This window comes from Pleurodeles waltl, chromosome 8, assembly GCF_031143425.1.
Source record: "Pleurodeles waltl isolate 20211129_DDA chromosome 8, aPleWal1.hap1.20221129, whole genome shotgun sequence".
In the NCBI taxonomy this organism is placed as follows: domain Eukaryota; kingdom Metazoa; phylum Chordata; class Amphibia; order Caudata; family Salamandridae; genus Pleurodeles; species Pleurodeles waltl.
Window position 1 is genome coordinate 1,276,079,076 of NC_090447.1, and position 21,565 is coordinate 1,276,100,640.

Below are 21,565 nucleotides of genomic sequence, written 5' to 3' on the forward strand. Positions count from 1 at the left end.
ATAGTATTGTGATATATAGGCAGCTTGTGGATTGTAGATGCAAGATTAATCAAAATGTTAGGACAAAAGCAGCAACTGCCTTTTTGGCAAGTAAAAGAAAGACAATTGAATATGGAGAGTGAGTTGAACACATAGTACAAACTGAAAGAATGCAGGCGCATGCTCTGCACTAAAGCAAATAAGGATTCATGTGGTAATATATACTGGAACCCATATGATATTTTGCAAGCATTCAAAGAATCTTACCAAAATCTACATAATGATAATACACAAGTAGATCAGTTAGGTTCAACCATGTACCTAAATAATATCAACTTACCCCAATTAAGTCAGGTTGATGCTGTAGTTCTTGCTGGGCTATTACATTAACTGAGCTATCTCACTTTCTACCAGCGAAGCAGCAGAACCAGTCTCTATTGCTATAGACTTCTTTAAGATTTTCACCACAGAATTAGCTCTGATAATACTACATAGTTTCTCAGGAAATTGATAATGGATCCAAAATGCCAAACTCTTGGAATGATATTAATACAGTGTTTATTTAAAAAAAAAGATAAGCCACACTACAACTATCGCTCTTGTCGACCAAAATCTCTAATAAACTCAGACACCAAGATTTATGCCACAATATTCTCTCCCAGGTAAGCACTGGTCTTAGGCAATTGGTCAGTCCTAAACAACATAGGTTCATCTTGGGCCGTGATACTCCAACACATATAAAATTACGCCACTGCAATGTTTGATGCGCACAAACGCTAAACACACAAACTGACGTGATTATCCAAAATGTTGAAAAGCCCTTCAACCAGTGCGTAATTTGTAAAATAATAAATGTCAGAGTCCAAACCTTTGCCCAGACGCTGAGCCAGCAGTGCAGAAGGTTATGATGCCGAATACCAGGTCTGCACAGCCTTGATTCCACATTATGCATCTTTAATCTATATCAACGTCTAAAAATAAGTGGCAGTGCCCAGAAATAAGGGCCAGTGGGCCCCACCTGCAAGCTCAAATTCAGCACTGCCTTCTACCACGTATCAATGGAATTCCTACGGACGTACTATATAAAATAGTTTTGGCTATAAACAAATTAATAGAGGTAAGGTTCTGTATGTACAGCCGACAGCTGACATAATTATAAGGGGCAAAAAATCTAATAATTTTTACTATTACGTGGGGTACACGGCAAGGGTGCCCCAATGTCCTAACCTACTGCTTGCAATTTGTTTAGAACCCTACTTACAGGCTCTTACATTTGCTCATACTACCGTGAATTCTATTAGTATGCAAATTTCCACATACACAGCTGATATTGCCTTGTATTCGAATAATGTACAAACAGCAATACAATCGGTCGACGATGAAGTTAAGAAGTATGGGGAAGTACCCAAATAAAAAAGAAATATAGAAAAGATGGAAATTATATGAACTATTCAACGAAGGGCCCATATGCAAGGGCGGTGCAGGTAGCTAATTACCATTCAATTAAGATAAGAGCGAAAGTCAAACTGATAAAATTTACTTCAAGCATATACTCAAAAATGTATTCAACACTTAATTGGAATCAACACCCTATTACAAGTACGGGGATTATTAAAATGAATGTTTCACCCACATTTTTATACTTATTTAGATCTATCCCCTTGCACATCCCTAGCACTTAATTTAACTAAAATTTGGAAGCTGCAATTAATAGTTTATAAGGGCGTATAAAAAGGTGAGAAAGGCTAATATTATGGTCAAGTTCCTAGTCCACAGGGGTGAACTGGCCCTTCCTGACCAACAATCATAATACTGGGCTGTGATGGCACACAGGATATATGGCTTTTGGTCTCAGTTCAGTAATAAGTTTCAAACAAAGTATCAGCTTGGCACCAAGTCACAACTTTAAAAAAACTTCTGACTAGCTCAAAGTAACTCAACCTTCAAAAGAGTATATTTTAAGACACTACTTAGTGCTCAGAACGTATGGAATAAATGGGTTAATCTATCCGGAATTAAGGGCCAGATGTAGCAAAGGGTTTTACCCATTTTGTGTCTATGGGAAAATGTGTTCATACATATGGCCCTAAATCTGTAGATAGCGATTCGCTGCTTCTCGATTGTCCACATTTTCCTAATGTAGTCCAAGACCATACTGTAAAGGAATGGGTTAAAACCAGCTTAAAGGACTGTCGGACAACTATTTCACTATGGTGAATTAAGATCTTTTACTGATTTACACAATAAATTTCGTCTATCGAATCATGACTTTCTTAAGTACCTTCGAGAACACAATTGTTTTCTTAAAAACAAGGCTAATAATTTATTGAAAATTATGAATTATTGTGATTACTACATTAAGGGCACCACAACGTGGAGATACACAATGCCTATAATATTTGTATTAGTTACTCTGTAGATGAACTTGACAAACTTTCTTACAAATGGTCACTTAAGATGGAACATGAAATTTGCCGTACTGACATCACAAAACCATAAACATCAGGCTATGAGCTGTGCAGCAACTGTGCATACAATTTAAGATTCTCAATATGATGTACTACACCCCACTGCGATTGTTTTAATTTAATTGCCAGTCAGACTCTAAATGTCCTAGATGTCATATAGACGAAGTGAATAAAGTACATATTTGCACAGTGCAGAATCTGACTGTCTTCTGGTCTAAAGGGACAAGTGTTCTCTCGGAGCTTCTACAAAGAAACAACACTTTCTTTCAAGTAGGTCTTTATTGATTTTTAGGTACATGTATAAACATCGTGATCAGTACCAGAATGCAGTAGAACAACAGTATGACATAATCGTAGTAAGGAACATGTCAGTACGAAATCAGGCATCCATCTAGAATTGCACATAATGTAACATCTCACCATAAACAATGACTAACATGGACATATGGTACTCAGTATGTCCTCTTTAGAACCAATAAACATCACATCTGTTTCCTAGCTCTGATATGGGCGGTAGCTGTTAGCGTGTCTACCTGGAGCCCTTGGTGGGGATCCATAGTCAACATGAAGGAGCTGCTTTATGGCAGTGTCAGCCAAACTAAAACAATAAAAAATTTCTGTAAAGATGAAATTGCCTAGTACAGCATCAAAGGTAGATGCCATAGCGTGAGGGGTGTCAGTTAGCGGTGGAGGGGAAGGAAGCAAAAATGAGTAGTCAAGTACTAACTCTCCAAGGGGGGTATCAAGGATAAACAAACCAGGGACGGCTCCTCCATTAGGTCGGAGGAGCGTTGTCCCCCCAGCCAGCAGCGGCAGCTGCAAAACCTTTCAAAGAAAAACTATGTTTATTATCCTTTTCTTTGAAAGAGGCGAGGCCACAGGTGTGATGTGCACTGAGGGGGAGTGCACAGCCCTTCCCCTGACTGCACATGTATGTTTGACCGGCCCCAGACACATGCACACAGGGCTCTCTCCAGCCCAGCAACACGGTTGCTGGGCTGGAGAGAGCCTGCACAGGCTCCCAGTCTGCCTGGGAGCTCCCTGGCTGGGCGATCCCAGCCAATCTGAGAAGCATCATGATTGGCCACAGGGCAGGCTGGGAGCCTGTGCCTGCATCCAGAAGAGGAGCGGCGCGGTGCGACTGAGGAGGTAAGTTTCTTTAGTTTTTTCTTAATTTAATTTTTATCCCCCCCCACCCACTCCTTCTGCCCCCGCTAACCGCCACTGAAACAAACCCTCCTGCTGTCACCAACAGAGGTATATGCGGGGGATCAGTGGGTTCAGGGGGCCATTCCCAGTGTCTTAAGACTAGGAGAGTGTGATCATATAAAAAAGCTGTCCATCCTATCATGAAAGGTCAGCAAGCATCAGCAACTGAACCCACATAGTCTCCTCAGGGGTGCCTCTCATTCGTCTTGTTAATATAGACATTCCAAGTGTCCAGTGATGGCACCACCCCTCGTGTCAAGGGCAACAACCTCCATGTCTCAGCTGTCACCCATTTACAAGATCTTTCCACCAGTGTCCAAGCCATGGCTATACGGTGCACTAGAGAGCAAATGCCAAGTGTATGAACATGACAATGTAACTGTTCTTACACCTCCAAGTGGTCAACCAAGTAGGCAATGAAGCGGATCACACTGTAAAGAACTGTCACTAATGTCGGACAGAGTTTGAACTCCTTCCACATAGGAGTGAGCAATCATCGGACAGTCCCATACCAAATGGTTAAAGTCAGCTTTGAATTAGATAAATCAGTGGCATTTCAAAGGGACACCCGGAAAGATTTGATGAAGATGCACCATAGTCAGATATGTCTGGTAGACATAATTGAATTGAGTGTATTTCCGGTGGGAGTTCCTTGAGACACCCCACATCTGTTAAAGCGCACAGGGCGACTGCCCGTCTGCTAGCTCCTGGCCAACAAGGATACATCACTTTTACTACTAAAACTATATTTGATCAGATCATGAAATCAGACGAGGTTGTTTCCACTTCACCTTTAATGCTATTGTGGTAGCTAGGCTTCATGTCACTTGAATGGATCAATCCAGATCCACCAAGCACTGGGAAATGGTGGAATCTCATGTACCATACTTGAACTCGAACAGCCCTACTGAAGGTTGAACAGAATGAAGGCAGCAGGATGTTCAGAAGGACATGGGACCCCTTTAAGTACACTTAAATTCATTTTATAGATTACTACTGTTCTCCATTTTTTTCTTTTTTCTCTAATTATTATTAACTATCTTATATGTGCGGATTTTTCACTTTATTACGTATGTTTCTCTGCATTTATTGCTGCATCTGCATGTTGCTTCATGCTCTAGTAAACAAATAATTTTGAGATTTTTACATGTTAATGCTGGTTGGGCAAAGTTTTCATTTCATTAATACAAGTTTAACACCCAAATATAGAAACTGAAATGTGACCAGTCAGCCTTTGCATAGGGCCTTCCACTATACAGCAATGTGTTGCAGCGATTTCAGAAACCTTTGATCCTTGAATTTTGTTTTTGCTAAAATCTGCAGATTATGCAGCATATGTGTCAACATCATAATTATGTGGAATGCGGCAGCAGAATCGCTTAGTTCCAGTAACCCTGCCTATAAATCTGATTTCCTTGGAAGAATCTTGTGATGCAGGGGCCTTCTACAATCAAGAATCTGCTCCGTTTTTCACCTTCTTGAATGATTGTTGGATGCTGAATGTAGGCTTTTGCCAGTGTTATGTGACTTTGTCCCAGTATGCTGTGTAGAAAGTAGTGAACTTTACATTTGATCCTAGAATTTACTTATGATCATCTCCTTTATACATTTGCATATTTCAAGTGCAGTACTCGTGAGGTGTTCCTATGTATGGTCCAGCCCGGAATGTTCAAAGGACACTTAAATACAGAACTCTGCTCTCCTTGGGTGCCAGAAAGATCACCTGTTCAACAAGCGGTCTTCACCTAGGTATCTTTCACCCTCCTATCATAACCTTTCTAGTGAACTAGAATATCACCATTTCCCTTTTCGTACCTAAGTCTCCAAATTCGAGAATAGTCTTAATAAGGCAGTTAATTGCACAAAGGCTTCAGTTTTTCTGTTAGATGTAGAAATCATTCGCAAGTCTGGCATATTTTACCCACAACTTTGCACCCTTGATCTAATTTTGCAGACAAACTCACCATGTCTGGTGACTCTCAGCACAACCACAGCCAGCACACCATAAGACAGGAGACTAAGAAATGTAAAAAAAAAGAAAAAATAAGGCAGCAGGCGTTTTCCATCTATACACACTGGAACAACATCCCTGTATCCACCAGGACCACTCCAAAACTGCTCCAATTTAGGAAAGAGTCTGACACAAATCTTTATAGAATACTACATCAACAGTTCACCTCTACCCCCAGAACCCAGCTACTACTCTTGTTTCTCAATGACTATAAGCTTGCATTTGAACCTGTACAGAGATCTTCTACTTTTTGGTGAGGTGCATACTACACGCAAACCACATACGAACAGCTGTAGTAAATTCCATGTATACCGCTTTCAACAAAGATCGCTCTACAAACAGAGCTTGAGAAAGTGACCTGTACAAGATAGATCTGTAGATAGAGGACTTTTCATTTTAAATATTTAGCCCCAACTCACCCTTGAATATATATCAATCTCTCTCTCTCTCTCTCTCTCTATATATATATATATATATATACACACATATATATACACACAGTCAGTGAGATCATAATTGATGGTGTGAAAAAGCTGTATAGAGAATATAACAAACAGAAATGACAAAGGAATATGTTTGATAGAGAATATCGTAGGCTAGTAAAAAAATTGCAGGCTCACGACAATGTGGTAAAAAGAAATTAAGACAAAGGGGGCAGTATAGTGCTATGGCCAGTTGAAATGTACAAGAAAGAGGCTTACAGACAATTTAAAATGCAGATTGTTATGCTAGATATGACAGGAGTGAATTGGTTACCATTAGGAAGCAATGCAAAGCAGATTTGATTGAATGGTGGAATAATGGTCTGTTGACTCAAGATGAGTATATGTTTTACATAATGATTATCTAATTCCTATATTGTATTTGATTCCCGTGGTCCATAAGAATGTGGTTGAGCCTCCAGGTGAACCGATAATTTCTGCTCAAGGCAGGCGTTTGGAAAATACTTCAAAATCTATAAATCATTTCCTTCAAGATTATGTGAATAATCTGCCTTCATATGTGACGGACACTGGTCATTTTTTAAAGTTGATTTATGACATACCATGGGAGGATAGATATCTCCTTATGTCATTAGATGTGACAACATCATAAACATGCATTCGCCATGTGGATGGCATGCGGACAGTGAGATATGTCTTTTGCAGAGCCCCCCCTTTAAAGTTGAATAAACACACACATATGCTACTGGCAGTGATACACTATTTGGAATGTAACTATTTCATGTTTGATGGAAAGTTGCTCCTGTAGCTGCGTGGTTCGGCAATGGGCACCTGCTTCACTTCCACTTATGCATGTTTGCCTATGGGCTGGTGGGAGGAGCAGGTGCTTCGAACTGCTCACAAAGCTGTGTGGGACCAACATGTGGTCAAGATGCATTAACTGTATGTGTGTAATTGGTGGCTCGATGAAAAATAACTGCCTTAATTTAAATGCTGACAAGACAGAGGTTCTTGTTTTTGGGAGTCAGCACCCCATCTGGTCAACTCACTGCTGGCCTGAGGTTCTTGGTTCATCTCCCACTCCAGTCAGTCCTGTGGCAACGCTGAGTTATTTTTGATAACGAGCTCTCTTTTGATTCACAAGTTAGTCGTACAGTTTCCGCTTGCTTCAATATAATCTAATCTTTAAGAAAAATCTTTCTTTATATTCCTACTGCATTGCATAACAAGGTTGTACTTGCTTTGGCTCCCTCTTGTTTAGACTATTGTAATTCACTTTACCTTAACATCAATCAAAGTTCTCTCAACAGATTACAGGCTGTGCAATATGCAGCCACACAACGGATCCCTTACATCCCTAAATGTCAGCCGATTTCTCAGGAGCTCATGAAATTGCACTTTCATTAAGGAAAAGAATTGTCTTTAAGATTCTGTGTTTGGCACACAAAGCATAAAGTGATCTTGGCCCTAAATTGTTTCGAGCGAAGTTCAACGGTATGTACCTTGGAGGATGTTGTACTCTGCTTCAAGTAAACTAGTTGTGCCCAAAATCCGTCAGACTAGTTGAGTGGCAAATCTTTCTCTTATGCCACAGTGAAGCTCTGGAACACTGTGCCTCTCCCTATTACTATGTTAGATAACCATCTGCTATTTAGGAAAAGCCTTAAAACTTGGCTCTTTACTTGCTAGTCTTTCAGCTTCTGTGGTCTCATTATTTTAATTTCCAAGTTTGGGGTTTGGGCATTTAGCACCCTGACACCTTTGGTTAGGTGTGCACTCTACAAGGAATAGGTTATTTACTCTGTAAGCATCTATTCATAGTTTGTAGTGCCATAGATTCATATTTTTAGCATACTCCTGCCATCTAGTGCTGGGCTCAGATGTCTGCAAGTTGTTTTTCTTCAAAGTCTTTTGAATCACAAGGCATAATGACTCCTTCTATAGTCTGTGTTGCGCATGAACATTGGCTCCTTTTTTAGATTGTTTTTTAGCTAACCGGGTAAACTTAAGATAGGAGCAATATGTTGACACAAAAGATGAACATGTGAGAAAGGTTAGGCTAAAGTATAGTAAAGAAGTATGTCAACCAGTAGCTTCCAAGGAAGATGGTTGGTGCATATGAATCTATGGCACTACATGGGCTTCTAAGGAGGCATAAAAAAGCCACTTTCTGAAACATGGGAAGAATGACTGTGCCTCAAGATGTAATTGAACCACCAAAAGAGTCATCTTCTTTGTGAAAACAAATTGGGCCAAAAGGAAGAACTTGGAACTGAAAATGATTCTTCTGACCAAAAAACTTTAAATAGAAATGATTGGATCCTGTTGGGATGTGAAAATTCCCCAATAGAAATCACCAATTATTCTTTGCAGAGTCTCCAGTTTGAAGTGAATAATTTGCATCACTGTTCTCGCAACTTCTTGGGAACAATTAATAAAATAGAAAATACTCTCTTAATTTTCTACAACCAGGAGGAAAATGTTATTGCTGTTTTAATTGATTGCAAGAACGCAGCCTTCTTGACTAAGAAGCCTGGGGGAAAGGAAACAAACTCAAGCTGATAGCCCTTTTTGACTTTGACTTTCTGAAGTACTCCTGAACCTGGAGCAAATACTTTCCATGTTTTCTTGAGGCGTTGACTCGTTGGGGGGGCGCTAGAGAGCCCACGGCAAGATGGACGCACTCTAGTGCAGCTCTGCCAGCCAGGGCTACAAATCCGTCAAATATCCTGACAACAGACTGTCATCGGCGGAATTGAAGGGCTGATTGCTATCCCTTAAAGCTACTTGACCCGGAGCAAGGGCTGAACAGAATTTGTCGCACCGGATTGCAGCCTGTCAAAGCTCTATAACGAGGACTGCATTGCTTTTAGCGGCATCAGAAAATGGCAGCTACCGGCCCATGGCTGCAGCATTGACCTGGAGGAGAAGGGGCTGCTGTGCCTCCTGCCGACTGTGGTGCCGGGTTAGTGTGCCTACGCGCTAACCCTGATATGGGAAAGCAGCAGAGTGACACTCTGCTCTGATTTCGTTCAGCACAGCCTTGCGGTGGGCTGCAGGAGGGAAGACATGAAGAGCTTGGCTGCGGCTCCCAGATGTCTGCTGATGATCTGGAGTGCCTGTCTCTAACGGAGGACCGTGCGGGAGATGCACAGAGAGGCGCAGGTTGTGGGCTCCAGCAGCAAGGGTGCAAGCCATGCTGCTGCAGCGATCCTGCTTGGGCCGCTCCATTTTATTCAAGAAGCGCCACTCTTGGTGCGGCCACTCCCTGGCTCTACTGACAGCAGTCCTGACGTTACCGTGATGGCAATACACAAAGCTGGAGAGGCACTATGGAATTCACAGCTTCTCTGGCTGCATAATTGAGGCTGACGACCTGTAAGTGGCACTAAAACCTGGGCCAACACTCTACTATTGTACTGCTAAGGGCTGTTGGTCCCAACACTCTACTATTGTACTGCTAAGGGCTGTTGGTCCCAGCCGCTCACCTGCAGTTGCCACCTGACACAGATATCTGTAATGCTCGTACGTTCTTGAACTGCTAACTTACCAGGGGAGGCCGCGCTGCGAGATTGAGCTGAAGTCCTGTGGAGTAGCATTAGGGAGACTTAGATGGGTGATGAGCACTGAACATTGGGGGTATTTGAAAACACACCCAGAGTGGAATGGCTGAAAAAATACACTATATGTGATTCTGCGGTTAAGACTGGCCCCTCGGAGCGTCCATCAGCGAGATGTCAATTGCTGTTCGGGCCAGCGCCTGGGAGCTAAATAGCACTGGCTGAGAAGAAATGCAGTAGGCCAGGACCGGCCCTCACTTGCTTCCAACGGGCCTCAATGGAAATGGACTACGTTCCAGTAGAGAAACCTAACAATCACCCACATCCTGTATGAGCAACTGTGTTGAATACTCCTTTGACCCAACCCCTCAGCGTGGGCCCAGGGGGATCCATACTACTGGTCATCCTCTCTGCAAATTGGGGCAGACCTGGCTGGCCTTAGAACGATTGACCATATTGACTTGGCAGACGTTAGCCCTCCACTGTTCACCAATAGTCAGACAGCCATTGATGCACCATCTCGAGATGAGTAAAGCTGACAAACAGTTGCGGCTAATGTTTGAAACTCAGTGCTCCTCGAAGGCTCAACAAACTGCGAAGTCCGATGCGGAACAAGATCTGCATCGCAGGACACCCCCCCCCCCCCCCCCCCCCCCCCAGAAAAAATGCTGCTGGCCATGCAACAAAGTCTGCAGTCAATTGATGGCAAAACAGATGCACTGAATCTGCGTACTGACCATATGACAACAAAATTAGACCAACAAGGCACTAATATTACTGAAGCAGAACATCACATTTTCACAGCAGAGGATGGCCTAACCTCTTTTAGCAACAAGTGCCTTAAGATGGAGAAGGTACGGGCAGTTATTCAAGGCAAAAAATGAGGTCTTAGAAGCTAGATCAAGCAGGCATGACCTTCAGATCACAGGTGTGCCAGAATCCACAAATACCAGCAGGCTAGAACAATATGCAGAATGGATGCTGAAGGACCTATTCAGTGCGGAGCAATTCTCTCCAGTTCTAATTGTTGAAAGAGCGCACAGGTCCCTTGCGGCCAGACCGGTCCTATGGATGCCTCCACATCCTATAATTGCAAAATGACTACATTACCACAACCGCGACAAGGCGCTTCGACTAGCACGTGGAATGCACAACCTATCAGGGAAATGAGTTGTTTTTTTACCCATAGTTCACAGTGGCAGTTCAAGTTGCAAGACACCAAAAGAAGCTATGAACTTCATTAAAGCATTGCCCCGTACTGGCGTGAAACACCTTGAATCTTAAGTAAATTACATTGAGACATGATCATGTTGGCAGTGGCCCATGCAGGTATTTCAGAAACAAGAGGCCATAGACACTCAGCTTAAGGAACTGTGATGTTGGGCCTGGAGCATTGAGGCGGCCCTTTTTAATGACTGGTGCCTGATTTTTTTGCCCCAGTAACTGAGGTACAGTCTAACATCGTTGGCTGAAGTGACAGAATATTACTTCCCTGAAGATTGTTTATGTATTCCAACGCATGAATTTTTGCTGTGTTTTGCATAACTATATATATGGTCTTGGCCCGCTATGAGTCAATGGGTCCACATATACTGCTGTGGCCACCTCCCTCGTTTGGGATGCTCCTTCACATGGGTGTTCCACTGGCCTACTTAGGATAGATAAAATTGCTATATACTGCTTCTGCAGTCCGCATGAGGGTAAATGTTGACATCTCTGAGGCCTTTACCATACATAGAGGCATGCGCCACGGATGCCCCCCCTGTCGCCACCCCTGGCATGTATTATAAGACAGAGACATGCAGCCGCGGCCCTGTTTCAGTCAACGGCCCTTGGCCATTTTGTTATACGCTGATGACATGGTCCTCTATGTCTTGGACCTGCCTATAACCAGGAGCCTCTTATACGTGAGTATATACGATTTGAATGGCATTCAGGGCTTGGTATTAACTAGTCGAAGTCAATAATTTTCCCTTTAACACAAGGCACTAAACCAAGCCCAAAAGAATACCCTATATAGTCGTGTGAAGGAACAAAAAAATATACTTGGAAGTGTGGATCCACAGAGAAGTAGTTCTACATTATAATTATGGTAGGACTGTTTCTAACCTGAAGGACCAGGTTAGTCATTGATCTAGGCTCCCTCTGTCTCTTGTAGACAGGGTGGCGCTTATGAAAATGATAATACTACCAAAATTACTATACCTGTTTATGAATATCCCCATGCCTTTAACACCGGCTTTTTTTTCGCCAACCACACTCCCTACCTATTAGATTAGCCTGTGCAGGTAAACAACCTTGAATCAGCTGGGAGGCCTGCACGTTACCATATGACCAGGGAGGGTTTGGAGCCCCCAATCTGCACCTCTATTATTTATGTGCCCAGGCCCACTTTGCTCATTATTGGCATCTTCCACTGAAGTATGCCCCACATGTGGCTATAGAAAGCGAGGATGCATATCCCATCCCACTTAAAGCTATGATTCTACACTCACGCACAGATGTCCCTTACATTGTCAAAAACACGTTTCACTGTACCACCCATGCATGGAAGACACTTGGCAAGCAAGCAGTGGCAGAACGCTTTAGGCCCTGACATTGCCGCTCTTATACCATCCAGAGATCTCAGTGACAAAGAGTCGGGACATTAACTATAATGAGGGAGGCTGGCCTGAACACACTGGAGAATGTTTACCCTGAAGGGAAGTTTCTATCAATTATCAGACCTTCAGCAAAAAAGCGGCACATCCCCTATGGTGGTCTTTATATACCATAGATTATGGGCTGCGCTCCAACAGTTGTATCCATAGTTCCCAGTGGCCCCACCGACTCTAGCACTACAAATATTGCTCACTAGTGACACCCGCAAGAACCTAGTTACAAAACTGTATGTTGTGTCCCAAAGCCTCTCCCAACAGGGTCTCTTGACAAGTAGAATGACATCCTTGAGACAGCACTCAGGGTAGAGGACTGGGGCTTTTGCTGTGCATTAACAGGTTCAATTATATCCAACTGTTATCTTCCAATTATACATTTTAAATACTTACGTCAAATGTATTACACCCCAGTTCAGGTATGTAACTTCGGTATCCGTGAAGATGCATACTGTGTTCGGTGGGGAGCACATTCAGGGGAGTTCTTACACTTAACGTGGAACTGTCCTCCAATACGCCAATATTGGAAACAAGTGACACAAACGATCACAGCTGTGGTATTGGAGAGTGGAGGGGAACCGTCTGTGTCGTCTATTGGGCCTTGTTAAACCACTACAACTTGCCAATCATAAACTAATAGCAACACTTCTAGCCAAGAAGAGGGTTTCAATTTATTAGGGCAAAATTACATCCTCCAAGCACCAACACTGGTTGCAAGATACGGCGTTTTTCCAAGATCAACTCAAATACTATGCTGCAGATCTCCCCCATGCATCCCGGCCAAACGACATTTGGAATCCCTTTATTGCGTCTTTGCTTACGCTCTCAGATGAGTCTTGACAGCCTGGGTTTGCTGGCACTGCTGTAAAGGCAGATTCTGTAATGTATTGTGTACACCATTAATTGTGATCCCATGACGACGCTTAGATGTGGTATTACAGTCAACTAATGGCAGTGTATGTTGTTGTGTTTTTGAAAATGCATAAATAAAATATATATATATATATTTTTTAAAGTGTTGGCTCGTTCCTCCCACTGGCAACTCTGGGGTATTTTTGGCACACACTTGCTGCTTTAATTGATTCCCGGAGCGCAGCCTTCTTGACTCAGGAGCCTGGGGAAATGGAGATAAACTTAAGCTGATCACCCTCTTTGACTTTATGAAGCACTCCCGAACCTTGAGCAGATACTTCCTATGTTTTCCTGTAGTGTTGACTCATTCCTCCCCCCGGCAACTCTGGGCTATTTTCAGCACACACAAAACTCAGGTTAATATCGTCTGTTTCAACCTCATTTCTGAAAGACTCGGAGTAATCAGCCTGAGTTCTGGGCTCAAGAGATTCTTTCCCTTGTACAGAACATTTCAATTTGGAATATTTTTTAAATGCTGTAACTGCTTACTTAGCAATGACTAATTTTTTCCTTATCCCCTTTTAAGGATATGCATCTCTTCCTGTTCTTAGCTGATAGGGAGATCTCAACATTGAAAAGGAAGAGGCCTCACACTCAAAAAGTGAAGGGAAGAATGCTTGCAAATGGCACTGGCAATCCCTCAGGACAGCATTCCAACCTATTGTTTTTTGCAAATTTTGCCAGCTCATATTAGACCCTGCCATATAGAAATCAGCCTTGCCCCTGCTCTAATGCTAACAGCCCAACCTGAACTGCCAAGTCAGGCGCTCTCTGAACTGGAACACAAGCAACTCAAAGCTGGTTTTGGCACAGTTTTGTCTCTTCAATAGGGTGCAGCTTCATTCCAGGGTATACCCAGACGTTTGTCCTTTGCATTGAGGACAGGACAAACGTCTGGGCATACCCTTGGCCACTTTGGAATGTTACAAACACACAAAAAGTGATAGCAAGAAAGCTTGCAAATCTTAACTCCTGCACTTGTCTCACTCCAGTATTTTATACTTCCTAATTTTGCCCCGCCGGTGGCGTTCAAAAAACAACCAAGCACTGTGCACACTTATTAGTGGATACAACTTGGCCGCTTTTATTGACATAGACACGTGCAATTGCCCATAAGTATTAAATTCAGTTGATTAGGTGAGGCCTTAATTTCACTGCTAATTAAATCATAATTATGTTAATACAATAATCAAACTTAGTTGGTGGTCTCATAAATCAAGAACAATCAATTTCAAATAAATTCAAAATACAAAATCAGAAATTGCAGTGACTGATCGGCCTATGAGTCCTGGCCTCTGTTTTTGATGTCTCTTTGACCCATTTTGTCTGTAGGCAATCTCACATTTCTTTTCTGAGGGGGTTCAGTCCATAGTGTTCATTTTACCATGTTTCTCCAAGAGGGTAGCTTCTAATTTTTGGATTAGACCCACTCGCTAGCTGGCGTGTCTGTGCCCTGCCATCGGTCCTGGCGGGTCTGGGCTGCGAGTGCCGTGTTCCGCTTACTCCCCTTAGCTGGCCTCTTTTCACCCTGCCGTAAGGCATCCCCAGGTGTGTGACCTTCCATCTGCACACTGCCTTACTAGGTGTGCCTACTGATTATCCTGCATCTCCAGGTAGCTCCCCCCATCTTATATATATATATATATATATATATATGTTTTTTTTTTTTTATGCACAGCCTGACTGTGCCATCCCTGCAGCCAGGTTTGCCCAGAAGATCTCCATTCCTACCAATGATAGGTGTACGCCGTCTGGGGCGTATAACTCCGGTCGTCTGGGGTGGATCAAGCCGTGGCATATGCTCTCAAGTCCATTTGCTTTGCAGTATTTTCAGACTGCAATGTTAATTTTCTTTCTGGAGTTGCCCACTGCCTTGCTTGAAAAAGCCCCTCTCCACTTGTTCCTGGGGATTATTTCTGACCATATGATGGTGGTGTTGCCGCATAACCTTGTTATTTCCGTCAGATCTTGTCTGATCTCACTTAGAAGGATCTTTCTCCCCACCGTGGCCAAGTCGTTACCCCCCAGGTGTATGAATAAAACATCTGGATGTCTCTGAGCTGTGTCGAATAACTCTCGCACTGTCTGTGGGAGCTGTGCCCACTTCATGCCAGGGAATCCCCACCATTTGATTTTTCTGACCGTTAGGTCTCTTCTCATGTTATTGACGTTCTGATTCCACCATGTCTGTAATCTAGCAATGAAGGAGTGCCCGACCACGCATACTGTCCTGGGTGGCGCGCCTGTCAATGGAATCAGAGACAAGTTCTAATTATAGAAAATGTGGCCGAATGTAACTTTTGTATGCTTTGGAATGCCACCTACCCACAGCTTTGATGGTGTTTTCTTCCAACCCAAACTCTGCTGCTGTTGTGGCCACCCCTATGCGGAAAGAATGGGAACCAACAACTGCTGGTGCTAGTCCTCCTTGCCTTAATGCCTTGCACATGACTGCTGAAAATTGGTATTTGCTCAACCAATCCCCATTGTTGTGCATAAATAAGGGGCCCGGCGATCCGGGACGCGTTGTCAGATACATTTTTTAATTGCAGACTGGGCAATATTTTGTTTGCTTTATGCAGTTGAGCTGGATCCATGTGCCCCTGCCTCGCTGGTCTGTTTTTAACCTCCTTTGTAGAAAGCGTACCGTGTCTGATTCTGCTCTGCAATCCTCAGCCTGGATGCAACTGCTGCCTCCCATTCTCTTAGCTGTGGCTACTATCTTGCTTACGCGAAAAGCCCAGAAGAAAGCTGTGGTAAAAACTGCTTTGAATACACATAGCTCGTACATGTCGTCTGCCACTGTCTCCAGTGCGTCTATCAGCATTGTCAGCTTGTTGAAATCTTTGGGTTGCCTGTTGTTCTGTCTTGGTCCCTTGAGCCGTTTCCAGCCCTTCATAGATGTTCTAATATAGTGTGAGGCTGTGGGATCCACCCCATCTGAATTTTTGAAAAATTAGCCACCGCTGCCAGGTGGGCCTGTGCCCAAGACTTCGTTTTCCCCTGCTTGTAGGCCCATTTGATGAGGCGTCCCACTGTCGGTCTGGTCGCCACTGGATCCCTAAGTGATTTAAGTCCCCTATTTCCATTAGTGACCTGGCGTATTTGCAGTACCTCCTGTGTGTCTCCGGCTTGAGTGCATTGTGAACTAATATTGACAAGTCCGCTCCGCCACCTCCCACAGACCTTTTGGGAAAGGTGTCATCGCTTGTCTTGCCTCCGGAGCTAGCTTCCTAAATTTGTCCATCTGGGAACGAGAGAGGGCATCTGCTCGTGAATTTTTTATACCCTGCACGTGTCTAGCACTGATGTCCAGGTTCCCCTTGAGTTGAATGCTGACCAATCGCCTCAGTAGTCTCAGCGTGTCAGGGAAAGATGCCGACCCTTTGTTAATGGTCAGTACCACACCTAGGTTGTCTGACCAAATCGTTAGCTTCATGTTCTGCAGCTTATCTTTCCAGACTATCATGGCTACCACTATGGGAAACAGTTCCAGAAAAGTAATGTTCCTGGTGATCCTGAGCTCGTGCCACCTGTTTGGCCATTTGCCTGTGCACCACTCCTTGCCCAACAGCGCCCCGAAACTACAGCGGCGTCTGTGAACAGTGCTAACTCGTTGGCTGATCTCCAGCCCTCTCTCCAAATGAGCAAACCGTTAAATTGGTCCAGGAAGAAATCCCACATGGCCAAATCGCTCTTTACTCCTGATCCCAGCCTGACATGGTGGTGCTTTTCGCGCAAACCTGCTGGGATAACCCTGCTTGCGAAATTCAGTTTTCCAACCATTCTCTGTAACTCCCCCAGGGTTGCTTTCTGTTTCCCCTTGCATGGACTTGATTTCTTCCCTTAGCTCCGCCACCTTATCCCCTGGTATCCTTGATGTTCCCGTGATTGAGTCTATCTCAATGCCCAAGAAAACTAGGGTTGTTGCAGGACCTACAGTTTTATCTGTTGCCAGTGGGGACACCTATTTTATTAGCCAGTTTTTGAAAAGAACTCAGTAGGCTTGCACATTTGCCTGTTCCTGCTTTTCCCACGAACAAGAAATCGTCCAGGTAATGCATCTTTCCCCTGGCTGGATGTTCTTTATGCAGTGCCCATTCTAAAAATGTACTAAACTGCTTGAAGTAAGTGCACGAGATGGAGCAGCCCATGGGCATGGCTTTATCAACATAAACTTCCCTGTTGTGTTGAAAACCTAATAAGTAAAAACTGTGTGGATGTACAGGTAATAAGCAGAAAGCTGACTCAATGTCTGCCTTTGCCAATAGCGCCCCTCTGCCTTCTGATTTTATCATAGCAATGGCATCATCCAGGGTGGTGTAACCTACAGAACAAGCTTCAGAGGGGATACTATCATTTACCGATGCGCTTTCTGGGAATGATAAATGGTGTATGAGCCTGTATTGTCCTGCTTCCTTCTTCAGTACCACAGCGAATGGTGAAGTTATTAATTCTTTGGGTGGTGGTGAGGGGAAAGAGCCTTCTATGCGACCCAACCTCAATTCCTTCTCAATTGTTTGTTGAACCACTTCTGGGTGTTCTGTGGCTGATTTTAGGTTTTTGCCATTTCCCACTATTGGACCTATTACTGGGACAAGGAAACCTTCTTCAACTCCCTTTCTCCAATATATCTGCTTCCTTTTTGTTGTAGTATTCATTGGCTAGCTTTCTCAGAAATTGTGTTAATAGGGGACCTGGCTAATTAAAAATTTCTCCAGTTCCCTGACAGCGCCCGTGTTGAAAAACTATCATTAATGTTTCTTTTTCTTTGTTGTTTGATCAGTGTTTGCTTTTCGTGCACGCTGATGCTGGGTGCCCCCCACAACCAATCCCCGCAGGATGAACAGCTGTTCCTGAATTTGCAGGTCTGTCCCCAAGTGCACTCATCTGTTTCGAATTTCCAGCAAATTGCCTGTCCTCCCTTATCGCCTTGACCCTTGCCGCTGTGCTAGTGCTTGAATCTATGAAATGACCTAGTCTTTTTGTGCTTCCCTTTGTGGTACGTGTTCCAAAAGGGGTGATTCCCTCCTCCCCGACCAGGATCTGACCTCTCTGGCCACCATCATCTTGTGTATGTAGCTAGACACGTCCTCCTCATTCCATTCCATCTCTGGGTGGGCCTGCATTTTTAACCTGAAACTTTTATCGTATTCTAGCCATGAATCCCCAGGGAATTGGCAGTGCCCTTCATGTATTTTTGACTCATATAACCACAGTTCCGCTGCACAGCGTGGGTATTTTTCTACTATTATGCAAGCCATGATCCGGAAAGCATTCAACCAATTCTCAAAGTTCCTTTCTTTCCCGCCTATCCTCGTCCTTCTTATCACACACACACACTGTGAGATCCAAACCTTCTAACTGAATTTCAAGTAGGAAAAAGATGTCTATGAATTCCTTTTGCCATACTCTTTCTTTTACTGTTAGTGGAATTGCGTTTGCCAGACCTGCAGACCTTGTTGTCACTGCCAGGGGACCTAATGAGGGTCTGACGTACGCCTCAGGTGATTGCCCCACAGACCTAGCGGTTTCTTGCTCTTTGCCCCCTATACTCCAGACCGGTGTGGGGTCCCCTGTGGCTGACTGTTCGCTCCTAACCACTTGTGCTCCTGTGCCTTCCCCCTTTTTGAGAGTTTCCTGGCTCCCCCCTTTCCCTGCGCGTCCTAGACTATGCCCGCGCCACTGCTTTTTAATAACAATGGTGCAAAAAACTGCAAAAACTTTTACATTATTGTGCTTATATGCTCACCCTTTGATGGTTTCCACAAACTGCTGCTTTCGGGTGCTTCTACCGCTGCCGGGGTAGGCGAGTTTGCGGCCTTTTAGCCACCTTCTTAGCCGGTTTCCCTTCTGTTCTGTTGCTTGTTTGCTTTATGTGTGGTGTGCCCCTCAGACCCTGGGCCATTGGCATCTTCCCTCATGGTAGGATTTGGATCCGAAACCTGTGAGACATCTCCATCAGCGACTCTCTCCTCCATCTTTGCACGTAGCTGGTCCTTGCCCCGCTTCAGGGCCTTAGTCCTCATATGTGCCAGCATTTTCTCCAGATCGTCTTGGTGAACACCTACTTCCACTTCTTCCATGCTGGTTCTGAGAAAATGAGTATATGACCTTAAATCCTCTCTTGGTGTATCTATGTATATGTATATGTACTGTTTTTTTTTTTTTTTTTTTTTTTTTTTAAGGTTGTGTGGCCTCAAAATAAAAACAGAACTTTTCTGGAGGGTCTCTTTATAGATTTTTGTAGAAAGCGTCTCTGGGCCAACTCTAACTTCTGTTATTTAATCAATCCCGTTCATTGCTTTTTCGTCTGTGTATATAGCTTCCTGGAGTTGCTGCGCTGATGCAAACCCCGCCTCTTGCCTCTGTACGACATTCGTGAAGAGCTAAGCAGGAAGTTAAACGAAAAACAAACTTGTGGAGTCGCATCGCCTGTAAAAGGCTGTTCTCCACTCTGTGCAAGATGTTTTAATCGCCGCTTAAAACTTTGGAAAGAAAAGTCCGGCCCCTTGGGAGTCACGTCGCCAGGCAGGCGGTCCTCTTCAGGGAAAACATGTTTATACAGCAGTTCAGTACATGTGGTTGCGTTGCCCAGGTGGGCAGTCCCATGCTCTTAGCCGGCGATTTCTTCCCCCCCTAGGGAGCGAAGATCCTCGAATGCATGCAGCTGCACGCAATGCGGCTGAATGTATGCCTTTTGTTTTTCTCTTGCTGTCCCTTCTCTGTTTGTCGTTTGCTCTTCTGAGCCAGACTGCTTTACAAAGAATGCCTGCACTGCTGCTTGCTAGCAGCTCGGGCTGTCAGTGCTGCTGGTCTTGCTCGGTGGAGCCGAAACTGCAACTGCACTCCTGGAAGCGTGGTCGCGTCGCGCTATGTGGGCGGACCGATGCTAGGAGTTTCACCAACAATTTGGAATCTCCGAAGCTGGTGCTGCTCGGCGAAAATCTGTCCACGCTCGTGGGAATGGTTCCACCTAGGGGGTGGGGGTCCTTCTGTACGCCCGCGATGCTGGATGGACCCACAGAGGAAGCGGCACTCCAGGACACATGGTCGCGACGCCCTGCTGGGCGGTCACACGCTCGAAGGTTTCGAAAACTGGTTGCAGCTCCTGGAGCTGGTAGACGAAATTGGCCACAATCTGGGCACAGGCGGACAGGAGTGCTCGGTTGCGTTGCCCAGGAGCCCGGCCCCAGTTGGAGGCACGAACTAGCCTGTCCCGGGGGCAGGAGATGATCGGGGGCCTGTGGCGCTCTCAATCAGAGGGGTGAGCGACACCACACGGCAGCAAGGTGTTGGGGGGGGGTGGCAAAATCACAGGTGAGAATCGAGGGAAAATTGAATACCAGCGATCATCGCCCACAAAAGTAGGCCCCAATCTCGGGTCGTCCATGTTCTGGCTGGCGCGCGGTCCTAGGTCGCGCGCTGTCCTAGGTCATCTGTTTGTTTTTTTTCGCTGGTGGGGGGCAGTTGTGCAGGCATGACATTGCCGCACAAACCGGTTTGACCAGGTCCAAGGCAGCCATTATGGCGCCAGTCCGTTAAGCCCCTTTCAGGGGCGGCCTTTGCCTAACCGCTGGCCCTTGCTAAGGGTAGCATGTGTTTGAAGGAAGAGGACTCAACATGCCACCTTTCTATGCTTTTCCAGCACACTAAAACCAAGAAGACAAAGAAAACAGTGCAAACGTAGCACAGCCAGACCTCAAACTTACCTAAGGAGGCATTCACCTAAATAGGAAAACGTATCTTCATAACACTAACTCCAGTACAGAATGACAGCTTATGCATGTGCTGAACCTCCTTTTTCAACTGTACATGTGCACTGCACTGGCACAATGCCTGGCAAAGTATTTTCCATTTAAGCACCTAAGAACTCCAGAACCACTACTCTGCAAACAGCTACATACAAAGAAACCAGCATAATTCCAAAGAATATACAAAGGTAAGCTATGCTGGATGCATGCTAAACCAATTACCCTTCTCACACTGCCAGTTACACCATTAATTGTGATCCCATAATGACGCTTAGCTGTGGTATTACAGTCCACTAATGGCAGTGTATGTTGTTGTGTTTTTGAAAAAGCATAAATAAAATACATTTTTTAAATATGTGTTGGCTTGTTCCTCCCACTGGCAACTCTGGGGTATTTTCAGCACACACTTACTGCTTTAATTGATTGCAGGAACACAGCCTTCTTGACTCAGGAGCCTGGGGGAATGGAGATAAACTCAAGCTGATAGCCCTCTTTGAATTTATGAAGCACTCCCGAACCTTGAGCAGATACTTCCCATGTTTTCCTGAAGTGTTACATTGTAGGACATTACAATA